This window comes from Sprattus sprattus (genome assembly GCF_963457725.1).
Source record: "Sprattus sprattus genome assembly, chromosome: 8".
NCBI classification, from domain to species: Eukaryota; Metazoa; Chordata; class Actinopteri; order Clupeiformes; family Clupeidae; genus Sprattus; species Sprattus sprattus.
In genome coordinates this window covers 32133769-32139626 of record NC_137927.1, presented here as the reverse complement: position 1 = coordinate 32139626, position 5858 = coordinate 32133769, and positions in this window count along the sequence as shown.

Here is a 5858-nt window from a genome sequence, read left to right as displayed (position 1 = left end):
TTAACGATTCTTATAATTTGGTAGGGGCGAAAAAAGAGCACAAACGGGTTTTTTACATTAATGTTCTTTTACATACATTTCTAGAATGTTTACATACACATTTAAATAAAAACTACATAACTTAAACTAGAAAATGCATTTCCTGAAGGAAATACCAGTGCATGAAATGCAAAAGTTAGGAAAGGAAGAAGAAAAGAAAGAAGAGTGAAAGAAGGAAAGAAGAGTTGGAAGAAGGAAAGAAGAAAGGATAGAAGAGTGAAGAAAGGAGAGAAGAGAGGATGAAGGAAAGAAGAGTGAAAGAAGGAAAGAAGAAAGAAAGAAGAGTGAAGAAAGGAAAGAAGAGTGAAAGAAGGAAATAATAGTTGAAGAAGGAAAGAAGAAAAGGAAAGAAGAGTGAAAGAAGGAAAAGAAGAAAGGAGAGTGAAGAAAGGAAAGAAAAGTGAAAGAAGGAAAGATTGAGTGGAAGAAGGAAAGAAGAGTGAAAGAGAAAAAGAGAGTGAAAACATTGAAAAAAGGAGATAAAAATGGAGTGAAGAAGAGAGATTGAGTGTGAGAGAAAGTAGACTGAGAGGGATAGAGAGAAAGATGGAGAGAAAAAAAGTAGAGAATGGAAGGTGTCTTAATGTTCCTAGTTACAGTTAAATTGAGAGGGACAGGAGAGAGTAGAGGGTTCCTTTGATTTGGTGCAGCTGTCAGTAAAGCACAGGTGCAAGCCAGTTTAAAGACCCTATTATGATGTCATAACTGGCCCAATGTAAGTCAATGGGAAAATGTCGATTCGTTTTTATTTAATATCTTTAAAAGTATAAAGTTTAGAAAAGTGAAAAATACATAGCATAAGTGTCCTTTTACAAGACCTACGCGACAAAGTTTGAATGAAGTTTCTACGTTAAGCGGTTCGGGCTGAATTAATCGCAGAAAAAGGTAACAAGAATAGAAGAAGAAGAAGAAGAAGAAGAAGAAGCCTAGGAATAACAATACAGGGCATTTCATGCACTGTAATAATATGTGTTCTGTTTAATATAAACGTTCATACAAATAACAATGCTCCTTCCTTACAGAAGACGTACTAACTGCAGCCTGTAACGATGACAGACTAGCAGCCTCTGAGCCCGTCTGATTAAAACGTCATCATCAGCTTAATTGGATGGAAATGGAGATTATTTATAGAGCGAACGCTGGTTTGCACAATGGAAAAAAATGGGCACTAACAAAATCGCCTGAATTTTCTGATCTGACATACAGCCCTTGTTATTGAGGTAAAGGACTGTATATTTTCTTGTAGGTTGCTTGGTTGTATTGCTAATAGCGAACTATTATGCTAACGCTTCTAATAGCAATGTAGAGTCCACTACAAACACAATTACGTACTGAAACATAATTACTTGTATCATGTACAAACTAGGCAACTCAGTATATTAACACTTAGCTATTGCTGCCACTGAATTGGCTACGAGAAACGTATCCATATCGAACTGTCAAACTGAGGGAGCTGCACGCGTTTGCTTGCTTTATTAACGGAGTATTTTGTACAGCCTAACCCTACCTAGGACCAACAGAGGGAGGCAAGCACTGCCCCTGCCTCTAGCCAACGGTTGAAAATAGAAGATTATACAGTTAAGCTAGCCTAGTTATGTAGCCTAAGTTATATATAATATATGACAATGTCCAACATCGCCCATTCTGTTAAGCAATTCAATGCTAAGTTTAGTTATGGTTAACACGAAAACGCAAACGTTTGCTGATAACACACGAGTAACACCGTTTTGACTTGAGTTTACCTTGGCAAGTAAGGGATGAAGCGCCGACGTTAGTTGAGCTGCTGCTGGCATCGAAAACATGACATTCTTGTAATTTTATACCATGTGTGCTCAAGTGCTTATTCATGGTAGATGTACTTCCTCCCTTTGAGGAAATAAAGCCACACTTTAGATCGCTTCTGTCGAGTTGCCATTTCTGCTGCGTTCTGACTTTATTATAAGAGTTCGCGCATGCGCAAACGGCACAGAGACCCGTTAACAGACCCGGTTATGAATTTGGCTAACGATTCCAAAGATTCGGCTCATTGGGAACCGGTTCTAAAACAAGACCCGGTTCTCGGTTCCCATCCCTAATCTCCTCTCCCCATAGCTGTCTGCCAGAATTATTGGAACGAATAGAATGTGAAATAAATCCCACCCGAACGAAATAGGGGAAAGAGGTGGGCTTGCTCTGCCCACCCTCCTCATCTTTAAATAAAGCTACACTCAGGCATTGGGCATTGGGCATTGGGCATTGGGCACACGGCCCCCGACCCTGGACACATCACACACACACACACACACACACACAGCCACAGTCCCATGTTTCCTGTCACTTATTCCAGCTACGCTAAAACCAAGTGGGGTGACAAAAAGTAAATAAGATTTGGTTACACAGACAATGATAGAAATAAATATAGCCTGATAAACTGAAACAACATTCTTTACCAAAGGGGGTAAAAATGTGAATTGCAAAAACTGGTGACCTTTCCCTAATCTGGATAAAAGCATGATATGCTGAATCAATAATGCATTATTACAATAATACATTATAGAATTTAGTTTGGAAAGAGCCCGGAGCCCCTGGCTTTGTCCATTAAAAGTAATGAGGACATGTTCCGTGGGCATGCCAAACGTGTGAGAGAGGGAGAGAGAGGGAGGGAGAGAGAGAGAGTCAGGAAAGAGGGGGAGAGAGAGAGAGAGAGAGAGAGAGAGGGAAAGAGAGAGAGTCAGGGAGAGAGGGAGGGAGAGGGGAGAGAGAGAGAGAGAGAGAGGGGAGAGAGAGAGAGAGAGAGAGAGAGAGAGAGGGAGAGAGAGAGAGGGGAGAGAGAGAGAGAGAGAGAGAGAGAGAGAGAGAGAGAGAGAGAGAGAGAGGGAGAGAGAGAGCACAGCAGAAAGTTCAAAGCAGCATGTGTGCAGTTCAATACACGGAATAGATTGGAGTCAGAAAATGCACACATTTGTTTCAGTGTGGAGCCTCCTTTGGAAAGCCGGTCATTAAAGAGCTGGCCTGAACAGAATAGGGGGTAATGGAATCAATTATTCCCTCATCCTGTGGCCTTTTGTGGAGACACATTTCAGTCCTATGCTGAAGCTACTGACGCACAAAGAGAGCAGATATCTACTGCTGTCTCTCTTTCTCACACTCACTGTCACACATACAACCCCTATATAAATATAGTATATATACAGTATACTGTATTTATGCTACAGCCGTGCACTCTGTCACACATATACCCCCTATATATATATATATATATATATATATATTAAGATATAGGCGTGTGCTGAGATAATAATAATAATCATAATAATTAATTTAATTTACGCTGTACATTGATCTAAATCTCAGAGTGCTACAGTGGAAACATAGTTAAACCACATAGTTAAAACTATGATGAGTGTCTAGGTACATTTTTTGAGTTTAAATCTTTCTTTTAAAATAGACAGAAAAAAAAATTACGTCATTAATCCAACAAGCATTTCCACAACTAGCACTGATATGGCAGAGAAACATTCCATTGCTATTTTTCCTCCTCTCTTTCCCAGGCTCAGCTCCCGGACTCTGTAAGGAGTAAGTGGCCAGTCATCGTGTTATTGTTGGCCTGAAACCACGTACAATTAATTTCTTTTTAAAATGAACTGTCCAGCCTGCTTTGGCGTCGGTGGTGGGAGGCTTGATGGAGTGGCAGTATAAATGGTTTATATCATAGCTTTTGTCAAGCTCTCCTTTTCGCCCCGCAGGTCCTTTGTGGTAATTGAAAAGCCACCGTGGAAGAGGGCTCTGAGGTGAGATGGCGGCTGCCTAGACGGCTTTGCAGGCTGCCTAGATGGCTTTTCAGGCTGCCTGGATGACTGGATGGCTGGCTTTCGACTGCCGCATACTGACGACCCAGACGAGGGAGCCGAGAAGAATGGACCCTTAGCGAGATTCCCCTCGGCTGACTCGCCTCGCTGTAATGTCAGGTCATTACCAGGCGGAAGGCAGGAGAGGGGGCAACTCTCTATCCTGCCACCCAGCGAAGCTGCACTCTCCCTGGGGCAGGGAGCATGACCGGTGGCGGGGCGCGGGGTGAGGGAGGAGGTTAATTGCAGCATGGAGGGGTGCACTGAGCGAGCGTCAAAGAAAAAGAGAAGAGGCTGACGACCGAGTGGCCTCGGGTTGCCGTGGGCGGTATTGAGGTCACTGAGGAGCCGTTAGTGGCGGTGTCATGTCCGATGAATCTGTTCAGCAATCTTAGTCAGGGTGGGGGGGGGGGGGGGGGGGAGTGAAGGTGAACCATTGTGGAAGGGGGGGGGGGGGGCAGTGGTAGTCCTTGATGAGAGTATTCAGAGAGCTTCAGAGAGTATTCAGATAGCTATGAACTGTATCCTTTTCTTTTTTCCCTTTCTTTGTCTCTCTTGTCTTCTCTCTCTCTCTCTGACACACACACACACACACACACACACGCACAAACACACATTCTATCGGGTACACACTACACACCTGTTCAGAGCAATGTGTGTACAATCCTAGACCTAGAGTCCCCACTCTGAAGCAGAGTTATGATGCGTACACCATTAGTGGTCTGCTAATGCAGAGACAGACCTCTACATCTTAAACTGTCCTTGCGAAGCGTGCAACAGGCACATTTGGCAGCGAAAGATCGTCCTCTTTTATGATGCAAGCCAGCATTGTCTGTCCGGTTGGCATTTCCATGGCAACCTGCTAAGCCCCAAACAGAAGATGAGGGTTGATAAGAAGCTAAACGCCTCCAAGGACGAGGATGTCAAGGACGTCATCGGTTCAGTTGCAGTTGAGAACTTGCAGTTCTGTCCCTAACCCAGTATCAAAGCACACTTAACCAGTAGGAAAGATCCCTCTTTCTGCGCATCATTAGTGATCACAAGCTTGCAATACCCTTGTGCTGATCAGCTGCAACCTTCAGTCTGCTTCTTGGGCTCGTAGTCATTTGTCACTCAATACAGACTCAATACATGTCATATATATATATACGTACCACGTCACAATTCAAAATCCAAGTTTCTCAAAATGCACGAGACAACCTTGGTTCCCGGGCTGCTGTGATAACAATAGATTTGTTTCCACATGGGCACTCTTAGGTTGCCCCCCCCCCAACACACACACACACACACACACACACACACACACACACAGATGCCACACCAAAGGAAAGACAGTGGAGTGAGCATGAAACAACCTAGATCTGATGCGTCCATAAGCCCTGGTGTCCTGCTGAGACGTAAACACCTATTGGCTCGTCTGGCATCTGGGCTGTGTGTCTATGAGCTGCTCAGGTGGTGGCAGCTGCACGGGCAGCCTCTCAAGCATCTGGGCCAACAAAGGTAAGTGCGCTACGACTCGGTACACACAAAGAGCACGAGGGGTGTGTGTGTGTGTGTGTGTGTGTGTTGGGGGGTGGGGGGGTAGTGTTGTGGCTGGGCCAGGGGGTGGGCGGTGTAGGGGAACTGATGGGAACTGGCCGCTTTGCTAGCGCATGGAGAGACAGCCATTTTACATCACAGAGAACAGGAGCCAGGTTGTTTATTCTGTATTTGTCCTTGTTTAGTGGCGGGGATGGGGTGTGGGTGGTCTGTTGGCCTGTTAGATGGGGGTGGGGGGTGAGCTGGGGTCAGAGGAGGTAGGAGCAGCAGGACACCCCCCCCCCACACACACACACACACCCCCCCCGGCAATTACGAGTTCCCCGCTTACGACACCCGCCTGACTGTCATGTAAATGAAGGCTCCCCTGCTCTCTGCCTAGACCCTGTGTCCTTGTCGCCATGACAGGTGCTGTTCAGCCCAGCCATGTTTCCATTGAACGGCCATTACTGT